The sequence below is a fragment of the Lathamus discolor genome, chromosome 10 (genome assembly GCF_037157495.1).
Source record: "Lathamus discolor isolate bLatDis1 chromosome 10, bLatDis1.hap1, whole genome shotgun sequence".
NCBI lineage: Eukaryota > Metazoa > Chordata > Aves > Psittaciformes > Psittacidae > Lathamus > Lathamus discolor.
In genome coordinates, this window is record NC_088893.1 from 20542197 (window position 1) to 20564134 (window position 21938).

The 21938-nt window shown below is 48.7% G+C and overlaps 1 long non-coding RNA gene across 12 annotated transcripts in view; it reads right to left on the reverse strand.

The window, feature by feature from the left end:
* Window positions 1-21938, reverse strand: part of LOC136019784 (uncharacterized) — an 81932-nt gene that overhangs the window by 8924 nt on the left and 51070 nt on the right. For 3 of the 12 annotated variants that reach the window (XR_010615040.1, XR_010615041.1, XR_010615038.1), the window contains exons 2-5: window positions 16872-16958; window positions 15209-15381; window positions 11601-13483; window positions 4841-5023 (exon numbers count right to left, since the gene is read on the reverse strand). This is a non-coding gene — a long non-coding RNA (uncharacterized LOC136019784). Of the gene's footprint in view, window positions 1-4840; window positions 5024-11369; window positions 11483-11600; window positions 13484-15208; window positions 15382-16871; window positions 16959-17250; window positions 17373-21938 lie in introns of all 12 variants that reach the window. The other 9 variants (XR_010615046.1, XR_010615037.1, XR_010615048.1 and 6 more) reach the window with 8 other exon arrangements.

Sequence of the window (21938 nt, forward strand, 5' to 3'; positions counted from 1 at the left end):
CTAAGTACATGTGCCTGGATCTAGAAGTGCTGTTGGCTACTTGAATTGTTGAGAATTGCCAGCATATCACCTTGCAGTAAATGCCTTCCTACACAGAGGAAATGCGGCAGAAGTTGAATTTTGCTCAGTGTCAATACAGAATTTATTGCTGCCTTCATACCCCACAACACTGTTACCGGTCAGAGCCCACGCGGGGGCTACCCAGGTTACAGCTCATACAAATGCTACTCTTCTGTAACAGAGAAATTACACTTTGGGGTAAAGGGCAATCCATTGAGCTCTGCCCAACTGAAAACTCCCAGGGCTCAAAAGCGAGCTACCGCGTTTCACCTGATCCCGAAACCTTCCTTCCCACAGGGCATCCAGATTGAATTCTGCCGTGGAATGTGAAACAAGCCTCCCCGGGCAGCACTGTCCTGTCTCTCTGACCTGGCACAGGCCTGCACACCATGCTGGGCTTCAGGTGCTCCTAAACGAGGCTGGCACAGCTCAGGAGTTGCAGATACAAGAGGAAAATAGAGAAGAGCCACAAAACATGTCAGATAAGCCGACAGTGGTTCTGTAGCTGTTACTCCATGAGATCCTGCTGTGATACAGCAGTAAACACACCCAACCATACAAACATTAAGGCATTTGCTTTTTAAGTCACCTCCAAGTACTTCAGTGCAGAAAACTTGTATATAAATCATAGTGCTTTTCTCTAATACATCACTGCAGTGCCCGCACCCCGAGGGCTCCGGCAGCCAGAGCAGGAGGGAGCTCGGTGGGACCGGCCTCTCGCAGGCGAAGGACAGAGAAGCATGAAGGGACTTGCCAAGGTCACAGAGCCAGGCTGAGCTCCACGGAAACTCCCTCCAGCGCCCGCTGACCCCAGAAAGAGCGGACCCCGTTTCATCATGAAGCGCTGGAGCTTTGCAGCAAGGCACCGGTGAGAGCGGTTCAGAAAAACCCGAGTCAGGGAGGGAGGAGAGAAGACACTGTGGGAAACGGGTATGTCAGTGGTAACCTGACATCAGCTCATATTCTGCATAATTCCCTTTCTCCATCCCTCCTTTTCCACAAGGGCCCCCATGCACCAGGGAGAACCTGATCGTGGTGGATTAGGCAGCTCAGTACTGCGGCCTGTTACATGGATATCTTGGGACCAGATTCCAGATGTTCTCACTCTCATCTTCTCTGCTTTGTTTCTGCCTTCCTGTTTTAGCCAGATGGACCTCAGCTACTCCTTGAAGCTGTATTCAGCTTCTGATGTATTTTCCATGAGTGAAAGGGGAACCTTTTTTTTCTTCCATCAGCAATTTTCTACAGTAAATAAGAAAAGGAAATGGAAAAACCTTGTAGGAAGTCCCAGGCTGCAGAGGCTTTTTAAATGGGCTCAGAGCTCAGGCAAGAGGCAGATTAATCACAAAACAGACATGTCGAACCCGTGCAGAAGATGACATTTCAGGGTAGTGTAAGGAAGAAGGATTAATTGGCTGATGGGACTGGGAACAAAAGAAGTCTGAGCATGAACCACCAGGTACAGGAGAGTCAGGCTGTGACAGCACCGAGACTATTCAACAACTTTAAGCATGAACACTGTGATCTTATTCTAATGTGCTTGCAAGAAATCGCAGATGATTAATTGGATCATTTCCATATCCTGCTCCTAAGTGAGGTACTTCAGGGAACCTGTGTTTCTGTTGCTGCCTGACCTACACTCACAGGGTGCCAGCCGCTCCAAAGAAGCTTCAACATGAAAAAGTGGAGTGATGAGCAGTACATGTTAAAGAGACAGACAAACCAGGCAACAGCCCCTGCGTCCCCTGAAGAATATCCCACTCCTCTGGTTAACACTCACAAAACGCATGGCATGGAAATACACCCCTCATTTAACCAAAATAAATACAGTCACATAGCAGGTTGCTGGTGACAGCAAGCAGCACTTGCCAAAGATACCGATGTCTTTTCATGCAGCGTTAGCACTCCAGGATGGTTAATCTCTGCTCAATGGTCCTTTTACCCTAAAAATCCAGGAGATAAATTGCAGTGCTTTCTGCATGGGGAAACCCACACGTAACACCACAGCCATCAAACCGAGAGGCAAATCCCTTTGTCAGTTCCCCCCTCTCATCTGCCCGCAAGTGCTGCAAGGTAGAGCCAGAAAAAGACAAGGAGGCAGAGCAAAGCTGCTGTGCCTTGGGCACACCTCGCTCCTCCAGCACCGGGCAGGTCTGTGCACTGAGCAGCTGGAGCCTTCCTAACGCTTCATTACCCCCGATTACCAGCGGTGGATCTCCTTGTGTATCTTCAGCCCCAAATACTTAGTTTTCCTGGGGCTGGAAGCTGGCTCTCGGAGCACCTAAAAGCTGTTTTCCACATGTTCTGTTTCTACATAATTATAGTACCCGTGAACCAGCAGAAGGAGGGGTTTCTCCTGGCTCAACCCAGGCAGGTAAGCAAACGCTCGGTATCGGGCACAGAGACAAGCCAGCAGTGGGATTATACCTGGAGCGTGCTTAAACACCTCTTGTGTTGGGTAGCCTGGGTGTACAACACAGAGCTGCCTTCTCGTGGAGGCGTGCGGAGTCTCTGAGCCAGCCAGGAAGGATCAGCTCCTTGGGACAGGGGACAGGTATCTGGAGACTGAGCTGAAAAGGTTCAGCTTGTGTCATTCTAAAAAGCTTCCCATCAGCCCATGACTTCATTTCAGTTTCCCGGCATCCCTGAAGCTGCCATTGATTTACTGCTCAATTTCTGGGCAGTTTGGAGAGTTTTTCCCCAGCATAAACGCTATTTATTTGAAATAGAAATTGAATCCGATGGGAAAATTTCTTTTAATTTGCAAAACCAGAGAAGGTAAAAGGGGCAGAAAGAAAAGCCTCCTCCAAGGGGCAAGTTTTTACATCACAGGGATGCAAAAGCAGCTCCTGTTCTGATTTAAAGCAAAAACCAAAATACCTTTCCAACCCTGGCACCCCTGAGACACATGGAAAGGACCTACCGGAGCTGCCCCAGCGTGGAGCATCGTGGTCAGGATGTTCATAGAGCACACACTGACACATGAGGGTAGAGCCCACTCATGGGGTGGTACCACGGTTGGTACCATGTATTTGCAGTGCATGACTCCAAACAAACCTATGGAGACTTTGAAAAGCGTCACAGGTACAAACAGGTATTAAACCTAACTACACACTTTTCTTTCTCTTTGTTGAATTTATTAGCCATTTACCCGTGTCTGCACATTTGCATTCCTTGTTCCTGCATTATGTTTGTAATGAATTTTCATTTGTACGTTGTAGAGAAACGTCTCTTTCTGTCATCACACAAATGCTGCTTCTTGTTCCCTCATCCACTAACTCAAAAGCAGACACTGTAATTTCCAAGCGTAAAGGAAAACGATGTTTTTGAAGGCTGCGTTCTCTGCAGAATAATTCAAAGTATGTCACGTTTCTTTCACTGCCAGAGCCTTGATCACTGGTTTCTTCTTTCTGCTAATCAGCTGTTACCAGTAACACTGAAATGTAGGTTCCTGGGTGAGCGTTACAAACCCATAGAGAAACTGTGACCTGCATTTCCTTGGAGTTCCCTGCTGCCTGCCATTCCCGGAGGAGGAGGACAGCACCGGCTGCTTGAAAAACATGATGGGAGCAGGAGGGGCTGGTGCGCATTAACCTGGTGCAATGTTTGTGTAGGAAAGGCAGCAGCAGGACAGAGCTGGCCCTCAGTGACCAGCTCTGGATCCTGCTGTGCTGTGAATTGGGATGGCTCGCTCATCCAGAGCTAGAGCTGCTCTTCTGGACACCTTCAGCCTCCCCAGTTCAAGAAAGGACTAATTATGAATAACAGGCTACACTGTTCTGTTATCATAGGCTTTTGATCAACATGAGATATTACGCTATAGGGCCCTACAAGAAACCTGGAGAGGGGCTTGGGACAAGGACCTGTAGGGACAGGACAAGGGGAATGGCTTGAACCTGCCCAAGGGGAGGCTGAGATGAGCTCTGAGGCAGAAGCTCTTCCCTGTGAGGGTGCTGAGGCGCTGGCACAGGGTGCCCAGAGAAGCTGTGGCTGCCCCATCCCTGGCAGTGCTCAAGGCCAGGTTGGACACAGGGGCTTGGAGCAAGCTGCTCCAGTGGAAGGGGTCCCTGCCCATGGCAGGGGTTGGAGCTGGAGGAGCTTTAAGGTCCCTTCAACCCAAACCAGGCTGGGATTCCATGTTTCTCTGCCCCACGCAGCCCCAAAGCTGCGGGACCCCATCATCTCCGCCTGGCTGCGCATCGTGTCCCTGCCGCAACCACAGCTCTGTGCCAGCCCCCACCAGCTCACGGGCTGGAATCAGGTTAGCTGCAATCCGGTGACCAGATTTTGGTCACCTCAAAAACAACAACATTCCCCCTGCTCCCCCCCCGGCCCTCCCACACACACATCTGCCACGCTTTAGCTGCAAAATTAAATCCCTTTTTCACTCAGCTGGCAGGAGTCAGCCCATAACTCCTGAGAACAACAGTGTGAAAACAAATTAACCCCTTCGGCGAAGCAGCGGAACATGGAGGCAGGGGAGGCTGCAGGGTCTCTCCTACAAACCCCTCAGCTTTATCTGTGATCCACACATCCCAGCTCCACGCAGCACACAGGGACTGCCTCATCTGCAATGGAATGTTTCCTGTCACAGCCTAGGCGAGACTTTGATCTTCCTGGAGATGCACCGAAATGCCAGCTCCGGTGTCACTCCTCGGTTAAACTGGCATTTGGGTGCGTTTCCAGAGCGATAACACTCCCTTTCGGAAATTCAAGTTATTCCATCTTATTTAATTAACCGGTTTTGCTGACCCCCTCTCTGTATTGTATTTCCACTTACCTTGCGCTTCATTAAACTTGCATGAAGCTATCCAGCTGTCAGTGCCTTGCGCTCAGGATGCCAGGAACTATTCTGACAACAGATTGGAAATCGCCGTGTCAAGTAATAAGCAGCTTTTGCTGGGGTTATGAAGACACCTTTGTCACGTAAGGTGGTGCAATTAGCAGGGAAACAGCCTAGGTCCTAATAGCAAGAGAGAGAAGATGATAGAGAGAAACAGGGTTAAATCTGCTCAGGGGGGAAAGGGGCTGGTGACAGCTCTGGGGCTGGATGGAAAGGGAAGCAGCAGGCGAGGGGAACCGCGGCATGGCCACAGCGGGTTCAGCTCTGCACTGCTCTTTTAATCTCTGCACTGAACTGCAATCCGGGCAGCATAAAACATTTATAGATGCACTGTGCCTTCTCTATGGCACCGCGATAAAACACGCCCTTCTGCAAGTGCCCCCGCACAGGTTTGATTCCAGTTGTCAGCATCCGACTGGAATTATTACCTGGATAAAGTCGTCCTGAGCAGAGCCACTGACAGCCCAGCCCGGGCCGGCCAGGGACCCCACAAGCGATTCGTGCTTGTGCCACGAACACCGTCACCTGTGCCCACACCTTTACCCCAGACAGGGTTGATGGAAAGATTTCTAGTCCGTGGTGCAGGTGCTCCCTCAGGGACTAGCAAATGATGGGAAACGTGCGGCACTGCGGAGCTGCTGATGCATTCTGTGCACCACTCACTTTTGTGAAAAACCCGCTATTACTGGGCAAACTCGGCTCAGTAAAGCAGGGACCGGTGTGAGGCGGTTTAGCTGTGACGAGCCTGTCACTAACTTTTTTGGGGGGAACAAAAACATCTGATTTGAAGTGACTACGTTTTAGAAGCTGTTGCTCACTTCTGGTTTAAAGCAGCTCCAAGGAAAACCCAGACGAAATCACGGTGTGATGAAACCTAAGTGGGATGCTCTGACTGAGAACTCCCATTCGTAACGCTGGGTTCTGCTTCAGGAAAATTCTGAGTTTGAATTGTTCAGCGCAGCCGAGTGAGAACAGGGCTGACATCTCCACAACGTCCTGCCCATCTCTCCCGCCCACAGCCCGGAGCTGCTTCCAGGAATCTCTATAGGTTTATTTTTAGCTCCCCCTTTTCACATAGATTCAAGTCCAGAGCATTTAAGCTCACTCCCGCTTTAAGCAAACATGTTTAGTATTCAGCTCGGGACCGGAGGGCACAGAACAGCAGGCTCTCCAGCAGGTCCCTCTGCAGAGCTCTCCTGCAGAAGGTGACTTGCCCTGCGGCTGCCCGCTTGCATTTGCAGACGGTACCGGTCCCTCAGGGACACCGGCTGTAGGAACGGCTTAGGAACAAGGGTACAGCAATCCTGGGTGAAAGCCTGGCTCAGCTGCAGCCATAGGAAACCCCTCAAACCCAGGGACTTTAACGTGCCTGGGATTTTGTTCTTCGCATTAGTAAGAGAAGGTCAATTCCAACACGTAGATGTGCACATTAAAAATAGGGATGACTTCTGAGCCCTCCCGTAAAGCATTTTAAATGGCAAAACAAGCGCACAGGGACATTCTCCCTGGTGCGCTCGCACCCAGCAAAACGTGAGAGAGGACCAGCAGTCGGTGCCAGAACAAATCGGTACACAATCATCATTAACAGCAAGCATGCAGGCCAACAGCACGCAGGGCCAGGAATGCGGAACGACAGATGAATCCAACCCTGTTGCTGCTGAGCCAGGGGAGGATTAAATGGAAGCGATGGCAGTGCTGTCGGAGCGGGCTGCAGGGCCCTCTCTCACACTGGCCAGCAGTGGAGCACGCGTGGAGAACCCTCCCCATTGCCCAGAGCCCCAAAGGGACAAAAAATTAGGAAGCCACGCAGATGTCAGCAGCCAAAGGGCCGAGGCGCTGCCCCTCATCTGCTGTGGTACCTCATGTACATCGGGCAGGGTTTGGTCCTATGCTCTAAATACAGCGAGGAGCCACCCCAGAACCTCTCGTGCATCAGCTAACCTGTGCTGTTTATTCAAAACACATGCAGTCAGTGGCATTTCTTTTCATTCAGCATTAATCACGGCACACAGCAGTTTATGTGGCACCACATTCCCCTGCACAGCACGCTTCAGATTCACACCATTCCCGAATTCTTGCAAATCAGTAAGATTCCAGCTCTGTTATTCACACTTAGAGCGATATCAGCAAACATCAGAGTATTTGAGAGCCCAGGCAGGACACTGTGAGGTTTGAGAAGGGAACCAGGGTTTGATGCTACACCTGGAGAAAGCTTTTTGCCAAGCAGCAGTTCCCAAAGGTGCAGCCATCAGCTCCAGCTCTACCACAGCGGCTGAACTCAAGCTTTGGTGAGCTGCTGCCATCAGAGCACAAAGACACACTCTCAAAACTGTTGAGACATGCCACACGGTGAGATGCGGTCACCTGCTTTCATCCTCACCCTTGGACACTGCGGCGACTGCACCCAGTTCTACCTCTGAGCATTCTCCTAGAGGAGTCAGATACCGCCCAAGCCACCCCTTTTTAGCTTAAATGCTATCATAACCTTTCTTTTCTTTGTAAATAACTTCCAGCATCTAAATAAATGATCAAGTGGGTGTTGATGCAGAACCGAGGCCCCGCATGGACATCTGTGAGGGTATTTGGGGTATTTCTCATGCCCAGAGCAGCAAGCATTGCTGTAAAGCCAAGTGTCCACAGTGGCAAGCATTGCATTGCCCTGCCAAGCCCTAAGTGAGCGTGGCAGCGGGTTGCTGCGGTGCCTCACGCACCAGAGGCAGGACAATCCAGGGCATCATTCAGCAGAGCCTGTGATGCCTTCCCTTTTAATCTACGTGAAAATTGGATTTATGGGAGAGGAGTAAGAGCCACCGAGCCCAGCTCATAAAACTGGGAGAATCATATTTTTCTCTCCAGCAAGCAACTTCTAACAGCTCTGCTGGGTGCTTATTTGCAGTCACCAGGCAAAAATTTTCTCTCTGCTGTTTACGACCCTTTTACTCATTTCTGTGGCAGAGGGGGGTGGTTTGGAGCACGCTGCCAGCGATGCTCTAGTTACTGGGTGTTATTTGCTCCAGGGACTCTTCTGATATGTAGTCCTCTGCTGTACTAATGTCCCCATTAGTCTTGATTGCCTCTGCAGGGGGTGGTAAAGACTTCTGTAACAACGTGCCTCGAAAATCCTCCTTGAGCCTTTGATACCTTCTTGGTGACATTTCCCTCATCTTGCACAAGACAACAGTTTGACTTTGAAATTATTGCCAGTTCTGTTGTCATTACTTTGTATTTTACTGTGTAGCTGGATGTTCCTTATGGCTACCAAGGGGCTACCAAAGAACCTCCCTTTCTGTGTTCCTCATGTGCTCCTGAGCCATGGAAGTGTGGTGGCTTTAGAGGCTGAACTGAAATGAATGGAGATTTCCTGGTGAAATTCCATAAACTTCCTGTTCATGGGCAGGATGCAAATAATAAGAAGATATTATTTTTTCTCTGGGAAACAAGGTAGGACTGGAAATGAACAGCTGAAAATGAGGAGCTAAAAGGCCTTCTCACACCTCTGCTGCCTGGGGAGAACAGCCCCTTTGTGAAAGGGCTTTATATCCCCTGCGATAGCATTCGCTTTGGAAGTGGGTCATAATGGCTGTAATTTTCATCAAGATTAGCCACAGAAAGTAGGCTTTAAAATACCCGATAAGGGAAGAAAACTTAAATGAACTTTTTTAGTTTTGAAGATTACTGCAAAGGCCTAGGAGAATTCCCGGAGGATTCAGAGAAGCTGCAATGAGGCTCCTGCTGCTGTCACCAGCAGTGGACAGAGCTCCAGCAACATCAGCACTTGCCAGGAAAGAGGCACGCCAGGCTTGGGGATCTGAGCGCCTCAGTTCTGTTGTGCTCCAGTCCTGAACTGTAATTCAGGCACCTTTGTGTAACATGCAGTTCCTGGAGCCAGACATCAATTTGCTGTTTCTATCTCCAGCTCCTTTGGTTCAAAGATCACTAACGTTATTTCCCATTACAGCTCATGCCTCAAAAATACAAAGCAAGGGCAAGAGCAAGGCTTGAAAAACATCCCCACGCTGGAAAGCTCAGCAGCAATAACCACACAGACACAACGGAGTGCACAGATACAAAACCAAGTAGAGGCTCACCTCCATTGTCAGCTGTTAGCAGCATTCCAATACCTAAAAGGGCAACAAGAAAGCCAGAAGGGGCTTTATACAAGGGCCTGTAGGGACAGGACAAGGGGAATGGCTTGAACCTGCCAGAGCAAAGATTGAGGTTGGAACTGGAGGAGCTTTAAGCTCCCTTCCAACCCAAACCATTCCATGACATATATAACCCAAGGGGTATCCAGCCCTGAGCCCATGCGGTTTCACTGTACAATCTGCAAGAAGCCCCATCACCACCATCAGGCACCTTTCCATGCTGGAACCACACTTCTTGTCCCTGGGGTGAGCTGTGCACAAGAGGAGACCCAGAGAGGGACAAAGGAATGATTGAGCTGCTCTTTGCTGCCAGTTCAGCCCACAGGGAGGTCCCAGGGGGAGAAAGGGCTTTTCCTGCAGGAATTTGCTGTGCTGCTGGTGCTGTTGTGTTTGTGCATTTGCAGGATGCGGATAAGAAGGGCATCAAATTTGAATGTTATGCTAACAACATCTGTGTACTTAAATCAGCACTGAGCAGCTGGTACATTTAAAACAGCCCCCAGCATGTCTGAACACTCTGTAAATACAGAGTTAGTATCTCCCGGGATCAATTTATCATTAATAAGTTACAAAAACAAGATTCGATGCACACTGGAATAAAAATAGTGTCAAAAAAAGTCTGCTCTTTACTTCCATTTTTCACCCGTCTTAACCCTCTGGTGTGTGAGGCCCCCTGCCAGACATGGAGCTGCACAGATGGACTTAGGACTGCCCTCATCCTGCCCAGGCCACCTAAACACAAAGCACAGCATCCTGTGATCCCTGTACAGTCAATGAGGAGATGCAAGCACCCCTAAAGGGGATATGAGCCACGACTTCTAAGCTCCGCACCTGACACATCATTGTGCAGGTTAGGACCCTGGCTTACGCTACTAAGTGATTCACCTCTACTTGGCATGCCCAGCTTCACTAAACATGCTACAAGGACCTGCATGTCCCCAGCAGACTCCAGATAACATCGGAACTTACTTTGAACACTTTGGGATGCCACCTACTGAGTCGTAAAAATTAATGATAATTACTGGGATGAAATGAATCCCTTCTTCTCTTATGCTCTGAAATAATCTGTTGTGAACAGGCATTACATATATGCATCCTGTACTGCACTTCTTATGCCTCCTGGATCCACAGGCTGGTAACTGCTTCATTAAACATATATTTTATGCATCCTATAAGCTCAGGGAAACTGTATAATTCAGGGTACCAGCCAGGGTGTGCAGGTGGCATTTTGATTGATGCTGTGTGTATCTGTAAAACTAAGATACGCCTCTGCTTATTTGGTTGTGGTTTTTTCTCCTGCTCATCTCTTCCTGGAACACTTTTATCTCACTCCAGTAATTGCCAGCAAAACTCACGAGCAGTCAAGTCCCTGAGTAAACCTTATCAGCCATGTTACACTGAACAGCACTCCTCTCCACTTCCGTATGGGTCACATCACAAAAGATGAGCACTACTGTCACCACCAAAGGTAGTCACGGGTGTCTTTGTCCTACAGGGTTTGGTGCCGTGGAGACACGTCTGGCAGAGGGATCGCAGAGAAGGGATCGAATTGAGGTTTTATTATGGTCCTGAGCTGTGCATGCTAGGAAAGGCAAACACAGATGGGAATTTGTAGGTTTGTGCAGCTCCACCCTGGCTGGAACAGGAGGACTGAGACACAAAATGCACCAAACCCATTACGCTGGTTTCTGCTCTTAAACAGCCTCATGGACAGGGGCTGAAAACCTCCAGAGCCTAAGATCAGTTGTGCAAAATGCCAGAGTCCTGCCCGCACCGGCTGACCCAGCTGCGTAGCTGCGGAAGCTCTGTCTAAGGCACGAGATCTTCACCGGGGCACTGTAAACCCCGGTGCTGTACGACTGACAGCTTCCCACTGCCCACCGCACGCGGATCCCGCGAGCACCCAGCAGCCGCTCCCGTAAACCGGGAGGAAGCGGCCTTGGGCAGTTTGCTGCGGGCAGCTGCTGGGACTGGGTCGCTGGAAGCACTGCCCTGCCTGCCGGCCTGGCCGGGAGATGGGGAGAGGTTTGTTTGGGGGTTACCCCTTCCCCGGGGCCTCACGGGGGTTAGGACTGACCGCGGCTCCAGGCTGGTTGCTTCCTCATGCTCCTGCGTGAAACGTGAAAAGCTGCGTTAAACCTAAGGTGGGAGCGGGCGGAGGGTCCCTGGCTGAGTGCCGGGAAGCCCTGCTGAACGCTGTAGTGACTGTTGGAAGAGAGCATCTCCCTTCCTCGCGCCACCGCTCTCCCCTTCCCAGCTGGTGGCTTCAGTTAATGAGGCCCTCGCAAGACCCATGCCCATAAGCTCAGCCCTGTGCTCACCACTGCAGGTCGGCCTCTCCTGACCTAAGCCCCTTACATTGCACCAGGGCTTTAAGAATTCTTGCTGACATGAAGGGACATCGCTACGGTGCACACGCTGAGAGAACTTCGGGCTGAAAACGAACAAGATAGAGAAGATGATGCATAACTACTGGGTACATGCATGAGAACAAGTTTCCTCTCTGGTGCGTGCTGTCCCAGCCCTTCCCTCAGCACCGGCATTCCGCATACCTTGTAAAATCCTGCTTTGGTTTGTAAATCCCTGCGAGGTTTTTTCTGGTCCTCCATCACTCCGGTTGTGCTCTCGTGGTTACCAGAGCCCCCAGCAGGTACAAGCAGCGCTGCTGCTGAAATAACAGGAATTCTTCTCAGAACCGTGTGAAGGAGGGGGGAAAATCAGCCTGTCTCCAGCAAGCTGTGAATGGGTAAATAAGCATAAGCAGTGTCATTATTTTTTCCAAGCAACACAAACAGGACGTTTTCCTGGCCAGAAGCAAGAAAAATTTCTTGATGTATTGGGATGCCGTAGAGTGGAGATTTGTTGCGTATTAAATTGCATTTAACATTTGTTGTCTCTCCTGCTCGCTCAGCTGAGCAGCGCGGCATTAGGTGGTCATCTTGATTTCTGTATTTCCTTAATCACATTTGTAAGAGATTTACCCAGTGCTCAGCCCATCATTAACCAAACCTGACTAAACCCATCATTAGGTAGGTATGGAATGAGAGATCAGCTGAAATGATCAATTACAACTGAGTATAAAATTAAAAGCTATTTTTCTTCTGTGCACCATGCAGTTTTCTGCTAAACTGCACATCACCCCTTCACTTCACACTGGCTCTGCTGGAGATGTGCAACTTTCTGCAAGGTTAGGAGATGGTTTACCTCGACAGCCGATGGGAATGAGTCCAAACCCCCCAGTCAATAACCTTGCCCTTATCCCTTCTGTCCACAGGATATTTCTGGACTGCTCCTCAGTCGTGTCTGGCTGAACTTGCTGGATTCAGTCCACGGTGGCAGAGAGCTGCTGGGGACCGGCGCTGGCGGGTCGCTGCCATCTGAGGCTCCGTCTGTCCGAGCAAGAGCACGGTTAACCAGGAATCACATCCTGTGCCTCACAGAGTTGTGCTTTGACTGAAGGACTTGACCCAAACATTAACGAAAATCAACCAAAACACATCTGTAAGTCTCGAGAGATATAAAAAATCCCAGTTTACAACAGAACAAATCACTGGGTACAACGAACAAAGATTGCTAACCAGTGCTTTGTGAGATAACCAAGATTTTAACTGGGTTTGTGGAGTTTTGTCAAATGCTTTAAGCTCAGGAACTCATTTGCATGTTGCCCATGAACAAACATTTGTGCCCATTTGGTTATTTCTTGCATTTCTGAGCAGTCAGTTCTGGCTCAGGACACCAGTGTCAGCCAAGAGCCACCTCCTGCACTTACAGAGATGATTAAATCTGGTGACAAAGAATGTGAGAGGAAACAAAACCATTGCATATGTAAATAACAGTCACTAACCCCTCTAATGTATCTGCTCCAGGAATATGCTGTGCAGGCTGCGAGGCAAGATAATGCTCCCTGCGCCAGAGCAGATAGAGCCGGGCTGCAGCTTGTCCTTTTCTGGGAGAAACAAGGGTGAACAAAAACCCAACACGTGAGCTATCCGAGAGATGCGATGAGATTGTCTTGGTCTGAACGGAAGCGGTCTGAAAGGAAACGGTGCTCTTTGAGATTTACCTGGTGCCATCTGGGATGCTGGTGGTGTTTTTAATGCTTCTGAGGAACTTTGTGCTTTGTCAGCTGCAACTCATCCTCCTTCCACCGCCACTGCTGCAGCACCCGCTTTTACATTTAGATTCTTGGCACAAAGAAGAAATAGAGCCCATTGGCACCAGTGCTTGCTGCCTTCTGGTGTGGCACCGTGCTCCTTACAAGAGCGATTCAAATTCCAGATTCTGTAACCGAAATGCAGAAGCCACGAGGTAAGAGCTGATTGATGAGTAACTGTCACCTGCGCATCTTGACCTCTGTGCATCCCCAGCACCAGGTAGTCATCGTCCCTGCCACAGTGCTCAGCAGGCCCTCGCTGGTTCCCCTGAGCACAGCAGTCTAAGGAGGAAAGAATGAGCAAGAAATACATATGGTTACATACAGCCTAATCCAGTTTGAGGATATGAAAAGACCCTGCCAGACACAGCAGCCTTGCTCTACACCACTTTCCTCCATAAAAAGGGGGTTCTGAAGGTCAGTGGCAGGAACCAGTTGATGCCAGTGGAGACCCAGCTGATGACCAGCTGCCAAGCACTGAAGTTTTGTTGTATTAAGATACCCCTGCATAAACCCCCCACCCTGGGGTCAATAATCCCATCTCTCGCACCCCAGCCCAGCCTCTTGCGAACGAGCAGATGAAATCGGACTTTGTTCTGCAGGACTTGGGCGAATGCAGAGCTTAAGACGCTGCCCTGCCTCCCAAATCCTCCTCCACCCGAGTACCCTCATTCCTTCCTGACAAATTCACTGCGCTTTTAAGGTTCTCCAGATTTAACTCGATCACGTTCCCAGGGGCTGGCAGGAGAGAACAGAAATGAAGAAATCAATCACTCGATGAGACAGGCTTGAAGCGGCGCCAGAACTGATAGTGCCGAATTCGGGAAGGGAGCATTTCAATATTTATTAGGAAGGGATGCTTCTGGCAGATGTTTACATGTCTGTTTTTCCCAGCGCTGCCGTCGGAAGGCTCACGCACCTTCCCCAAGGCACAGAGGGCATTCCTTCACCGAGCTACCTCCACGAGCCGTGCAAAGGATTGCTATCACCGCTTCTGCAGTGAGATCATCCGGAGGCAGGCTGGTGCTCAGCCCGTTTAAACTTCTTTCTGCCCTTCATGGACTCCGGGGTTCCACCCTCCCTCTTCGCAGGTGACTACGTTTCCAGACTGTTGAACTGCTCTCAGACACGTAAAAACGACTGAGGGCAACAGGTAACCATTTATTACCATGGGAATGGGGCTTTCCTGCGCGGATAATTCAGACTCCTTTCAAACAGCACATCCGGTTAAGCCGTTTAATGCAGAAATGAACAGGTCAGCCCCTGGAAAGCAGGACTGAAGATGCAACGTTGCTTAAACAAGTGCCAGCCACTTGTTTAATCTACTTGTGACAGTGTTAAATACAACTTAAAATACTCGACTGTTTGTCCAATCTGCTGCCTTCAACCTCCAGTTCAATTTTTAACTGTCCAAATCACTGAAGCAGGCAGTTCAGACTCAGAAAAATTAAGTTTTCCACCCAATCTTGGTTACCTCTTTGAGAAGCTTTTAGGCTTTATTAAAATCTATACACCAAATTACCACTTTCCCCATGAAAAGCAACATCAACGTAAATAAAACAAGTGGCAGCCCTGCCTTTCCAGCACTGTATTAAACAGATTGACTCACATAAACCAGTTCAAGGATAATTCCACTCACCCATCAGAATGGGAACAAAGCACCCTCTAACCACAGTGAAGCACTGTGGTGGGGCAGTGCTATGGGTTAGCATGGTGTGCTGGTGCTCCCCACTGCCCATGCCCATCCTGCTCCCACACTGGGTACCTTCAAGCTCCCACCCACTGCCTTGAGTCTTATCCCATGGGTTGGGTGTGCATAAGGTGTCCTAATGGCAGCACAAAAGGATAAACTTTCACGCTGGGCCAGGAGAAAACATCCAGCCACCCCAGCATGAAGACACTGTGTTCTCCAGCCCCTGAGTGCACAGCACACAGTTTTATATCTGGATACTGATCCAGATATAAAACTACACCTAGATAACCTTTTCTTGAGCTAGACATACTCACCAGAAACCAAATTGGAGCGAAAAGTGCATCTTCCAACATACCATGAAGAGGGAAGAAGGTCCAAGGGAGAAAGGCTGGGCAGCTGCCAGAATATTAGGCAGCGTACTGAGAAGAACTGGGCACTAGTGTTAGTTCCTGCTTATCTCTGGTGCTCCATCAGTGGTTTTCTTGACCTTCAGATAAAAGCAAAGTAATTTGATAAACAGAAGCACATGGTTCTGGCTCAGAGAAATAGCCAGAATAATTACTTGGATCAAGAAGAGATAGCCGAAACTGCTTTCAACTAACCCCCTGCCTCTTTGTTGTTCGAAAAGGAAATCGTGGCCACGTGGACAAGGGGCTACCGGTGCAAGCTGCACTGCGAGAAACTTCAAATAAATTTAAGGAAGAGCTTTTCTTGCCATGAGAACAGTCAGTCACTGGAGCAACTGCTCAAGGACCCCGTGGAGTCCCCAGCTGGCAGGGTGTTGGAACTGGATGAGCTTTAAGGTCCCTTCCAGCCCAAAGCAATCTGTGAATCTATATTCTTGACAAAGCTGGTTTTGACATTTTGGTCTGGTAGAGCTCTTTAAAGCTCTATTTTTGAGCAGTGCCTCAAATCCCAAGGTGGTTACCACGCTGCACTTGGCACTCAGTGCAAGCCCCAAACCACAAAGCCTGACCACACGGCTGGACCACATCCCCTCCTGCCCCCAGAGGAGGTGGAAAGGCATCCCCTCCAGCCCTGAGGTGCTGCTGGGACCTGCTGCCCATGTTCCTGCAGCACCGGCCTCACGCTCCAGCTACGCTGGAGAGAAGAATCCCAGCAAAAGGCGTAACCCTTGTCATGTAGCTGCAGTCCATTAAATAGCCAGATGTGCCCGAGATCAGGTTCCTCCAGTCTATTCCATTATGGATTAAGTGGAGTCACTGAAGAAAATCATTAAGACCGTTCTGGTGTCACATCACTCCCAAACGATCAAATGGTTTACTGGACTGCTTCCCCCCCCTGCATGGCTGGACCTGCCTCACATCTGCAGCAGTCCTCCGCTCACCCACCAAAATCCAAATTCAAGCTGAATTTCTCATTTCCCCTGGGAACCTTAAATCAGTGCTTTTCATCACAAATCAGCTTTTAAGTGCAGTCTCCCAAATAGGTATTTTAGTTTAAAAACTGGAAACAAAAAGTTATCAATTCAAATGCTAACCCACAGTGAAAGAAAACATTGTCTCCAATATATGTTATGATCGTTCATTCATAACACTGAAATTTGAGTTCCAGCATCCATCAAAACAGCTTTTGAAACACTGACTTGGAAGAAAAATTTTTGTTCTGAATGGAGTCACCGAAGACTGAATGTTCAGGATATTGAATTAACACAGCGACTGCCTTTGGTAAAATGGTCTCAATGACTGGTAGAAGAAGAGCGAACATTAAGAAAACAAGAATTAACAGAGTACTTCTGTTGAAAACCAGCTCCAGAGCAGACATGTTCCTATCCGGGCATAGGTGCGATTGTGCAAACCATTGTTTTGTCCAGCTTTTGTCTTGTGTGGAGAGAAGAAGTAAGCAGTTTAATCCCGTTTATCCTCAGTTTCAGTGCTCAGAGCTGGATAATTAACACTGTTATATATAGCCCTCTATTTATTGGCTAAACATCAGTGTGTGAACTGGCATACTCACATGTATTGCATATCCATACGCAGACATATGGGAACGTGCAGTAAACGAAGCGTCAATCAGTTTAACGTGGAAGCTGCAATGAAATTCCTGCACATCAAATATAAAACAATTAATAAAAAGACGAGAAACGAGTCAGAATTTAATATCAATGCCCTGAGTGCCCACAAAAAGGAAGTGTCCATTAAACCCAGCCTCATCACTGTTTCTTATCAGCTGTGCTTGCTCTCGGCCATCAGCTTTTCCATTTTAAACCTGTATTTCTATCATTTTATTGAGCACTTACTTTTACACACTCTAAACCCACTAAGCCTTATAGTGCAAGCTCTCTATAAGACAGGGCTCCAGATGCTTGCAGCAGGCTGTTTGTGTGAGAACTCACATTAGCAGAACCGTTTTAAGGGCATATTCCGGCAGCAGGTTGAGGCACTGTTGTATTTCTTTACATAAGCGCAGTTTTTAAGGATACACACCCAGGTCCATGTGGATACGCACCACCTAAAACTGAAAGGAGTTTCTAAATTGAGCAATACCACTGGAAGCAGAACCTGCCCGAATCACCCTGGCACTGACTTCTGCTGGGGAGCTGGCTTTGTGGAAAAATCCCTTCGCATCCCTTATATCCAGGGCATTAAATCAGTGCAAAGCTTTCTGCAAAGACCATGAGTTATTATGTTTCACAAAGGACTAATGACAACCAAGTGTTGTGAATTTTAGACTTCATAAAATCTCTATAAAGGGGACAAGTTGGCAAACACTCTGATGGGAGTAGAAGGGAAGATAAAAGCTAAAAAACCCAACACACGTGACAACGACGAAGTGCAAACAGCTCACACACGGTATTTGAAACAGTGGTGCCGGCCCACAGGTAGGCGGCTATTACATTTCACATGGGTGTCACAGCAGCGCCCTGAGAGTAAGAACGCAGCCCTGCCCTCGGCAACCTTCCCGTGCTTCAGAAAGCACTGCTGGGGCCTGGTTTACAGCGGAACGAGCACGGAACCGTGATGCTTTGTACAGAAACCAGAGGTCACAATTTCACCTTTTTTTCAAGGCATTTCCAGTCACCTCCCAGCTCCCTGGGGGAGATTGTCCAAGATCAGCTCTGGATCAAGGGCTCTGCATTGTGCTCGAGTGCTCCTCGGTCCAGCCTGCACGACACGATGCAGACACACATGGGGACATCTTTTTTCAACTGAAAAGTCATTTAAGCAGTCTTAATACAACCCCAATAATTACAGGTGAAAATAGATCCCCTTTGGAAAGGAGACACAGCTTGAACGGTTTCTGGTCATTTATTCTGAAACCAAAGCAGAAGGAAGCTTCTGGCCTCTGCACGGCATCAGCTGCTGCTCCTGATCTCACAGTCCTGAAAATTCATAACTCCAGCCAGTTTCTGTGGGGACAGAGCACTTGCAGACCATGACCAGGCCTGAGGGAAAGCGGAACTGAGCTCACAGTCAGGGCGACCCTCACTGACTCTGGTTTCTTAGAGAGGTAATGCTGCTGTCATTACACCAACACCCCTGGAGCAGCTCTTGGCTTGTGCACGTGTAAGCAAGAAGAACATACAAGCTGGTTAACACAGTCTGAGTTAGGAGCTGCATCCCGGATCTTTGGCAGACATTTTTCTTTCTTTTAAGGGAGCTGTGGGTCTATGCAGTGATGCTTGCTTGGAGAACTTTGCCGTATGAGAAAGGAAACCCATGAATTATGAGATTAACAAATAGGAAAATCAATATGGTTAATGCAAGAGTCCTTCCTCCTGCCAATTTTAATAGGGGATAAATATTCACAGAGGAAGGGTGATGTCAGGAGGCACATTTATCTCCTGATCCACACGGCACCAGTGCAGTCAGCACTGAGGATGTGCCCTGGTGGCGATGCTATCAGAAAGCCCCAGACCTGGGTTGTGCAGATTAATCATTAATCCACAGTTATGTTCTGCACTGTGGGGTTGGGTGTTGCTGGCACCTCTTTGGGGCCTCAGATAAGAGGGAAAACCAGGTGCTACCTCTCAGTGCGTGTCATATCCCTTCAATGCACCCGACCTGCTGAGCTCCGTGCTGCCGCTGACGAAGGCTGCGGCTGGCGGGTGCTGTCTGGTAAAGCCCAGCCTGTTTCCTCCCGGATGATCACACTCCTGCATCTGGTTTTAAAGGCAGACAACAGGACCTGAGAAGTCCCAAAGGCTCCTGTCACTTATTCCTGGTATAAAACGTCTGTGCTGATACTTCCTCTTGGCAAGGGATGAGTGGTAACAGGTCACCACATACCAAACACAAAGCCAAATGCTCACACTGGGGATCACTAAACGCAGCAGCTGACAGCCTCGGGGCTGTGAATTAAAGTGCAAGTGATTCACAACTATGTTAAAATACTGGGAGTACAGGACTAGGATGAGGAGGATGAGGAAGGATGAAGATAGGCCCTACAAGCACACACAGCAGTGAGCGTACCTGGTACAGGAGAATTCCGGATTTCCTGGCTTTCCCATTGTTACTAAGCTGGAAATTATTTTGCTACACTTTTTTCCCTCCTCAGAAAAATTAAATGAAACCAGCCCATGGCAGCAACCAAACCCTGTTTGTTCCATTTCTTTTCCAAAACGTGTGTTTCACAGATGGAGATTTACTTTGGTTTAAATCATCTCCTCATAGATGTTGGAGGAAATGTAATAATTTTCTTCTATCCTGAAGTGACTCAGGGATGGGAAAGAGATGCTAAACAAGAAAAGAACAATTTATGTGTCTGCTCCTGCACTCCCTTTGCTTTCATTTGCACGTAAGCTGTTTGGCTAAAGGGTGGGCTGGGGAGGACGCGAGCGCTGCTCTCGCCTTGTTCTGCTGATGTAATGACAATGGGAGGATTATTTCTTAATTTTCAGCGTGGTAAGTGGGTAATTATTGTCCAATTAGACTTGCTATTAACCTCTCTGTGCCTCATTCTGCCATCCATAAAACAAGAATAACAGCACTTACCACTCTCACTGGGATATTGGGGAGATTTATTAGTTAATGTAGTTACAGCACAGTGCAAATGAAAAGCACCGCGTGTTGGCTAGAGCAGAATTATTAATAATGAATTGTTGTTAGCAGGGTTACAGCTTCGGAAACTGGGGGTGTGATTGGATGCCTGGCAATAAGGTACACCCATAAGGGTTTATCTTGCGAACCGTGGATCTTAAGCTTGACTAGTTAGGTGGAGAATGTAGAAAATGGAGTCTAGTGAAATGCCGAAGCCAGTTTTGATGCTGCAGACAGGAATGTAGCTTTTCCCGAAGTATAAACCCCCAGTGAATTAGATTTTTAAAAAAATCTCATAAAATAATAATTATCTGGGGAAAATCTATTCTTAAACTCTTCCTCCTTAAGCCCTGTACCTGAGCCAACACCTTGTGTCAGTTTGCCCATGACAGGCTGGCTCTTCAGAAGAAAGCTCTAAGGGGGAGGAGAAGACCCCTGGAGAGGTGACCTGCAGCACTGGGAACAGCGAGACCGGAGCTGGTCCGCTCCCAGCAGAAACATTCCCTGCAGCTGGACAGGGACAAAGGGCAGAGAGGAGAGGGGACAGGCACAGCAATCAGTTACTGTCAGAATTACTAATGGCAGTCTGGAGACTTAAGCAACCTCACACATTGCTTGGTATAATCTCTTCTAAAATCTGATCCCACCTCCTCCCGGTGGCTGCTTGTGATGGACAGGGAAGAGCACGCGTTGGGGGGATGCCAACGGGGACGCAGAAACTTCCAAGTCCAGTCCTGCTGCTGGTCTGTCAGGCCTGGACCTGTTGGTCTGCAGGGCACGGGGATGGTCCCCACAGCCTGGTGAGGTTTCTGTGGGGCAGCACAAGTCTCTGCTGCTGCCTGAGAGACTGTGACTATAGATCAGTCGGGGATAATTTAATTAAAGACTATACTAACTGATGCATGGGAACACACCAGTAATGAGTGTATTTTATCCACTAAGGAACAAATGCATCTTCAGAAACGCTCTTTCTTCAGCTCACTTCTCATTTAAACATTTGGATGGTTTCCAGTAGCTCACTGTTGCTCCTTCTCCCATCTGTCCCACTGAGAAATACAAAACATCATTCTGCTCACATATATAGATGTGTGCACACAGGCACACACATGTACATTCATATATAAACCCCAAGTGACGTTAAACCTTCAGTTGTGCCATCTGATACAGCTCAGGCATGTGAAAGCTGCGGTCGGTCCCCTGGCACCAGTGCCAGGGCAGAGCCTGGCAGATGCTGAAGTGACACCGATGTTGGGTATTGGGGTGTAGCCGCAGGAGAAGGGGAACCTCGTCCCAGCAACACCGTGCGCTGCCCCACTGATAAATGCCTGGGCCGTGTCCCAAAACTGTGACCTCTAATTAAAAGTGGTTTTCCATCCCACACACTGGGAAAAGATGAAACCTCCACCAGCTGCAAACACCCAAATGGCATTGTCTTTTTGAATAAAAATAGAAATGCCGAATACGACCTGGGGTACGTTCAGCTCTGCCCAGGCCAAAGGGAACAATCAATCTGACTTGCAGCCCACAGTCTCTGAAGGGAGAAGTGGTGACTGACTTACTCTCCTTTCATGATTACCCTACCAACAAGTCGCTTCTAGCAAAAAGATCCATGGGTGCGGAGCTGAAGCACAACTGCTCCTCCAACACAGAGATTAATAAGGTACCGCATGTAGGTGTAGCAATAATGTGTTAATGAGTTATTGATTTCTTTAATTAAACTTCACTGGTATCATATTTTCAATCTAAATGAATGCATCATTAGAGTAATTAATAGCATGGTGATAACGAGAACTGTCTGAAACTGCAATTAATCGGCAGCACACGGTCCTCCCATAACACAGACATAACAGGCAGCCCAGGAGCCCCGGTGGTGATGATGCACCACTGATCTCAGATGGATGCTGCAAGGAACCTGTGCAGCTCCCAGCATGGGGAGCCAGGTCCACACTGCCCAATGCCCACCACCATGGTGTGAGCCCTGGCTGAAGTCCAGCGCCTGTGGGATGCTGCACGGTGTGCACTTGCGCTCCCATCTCCCCAAGCC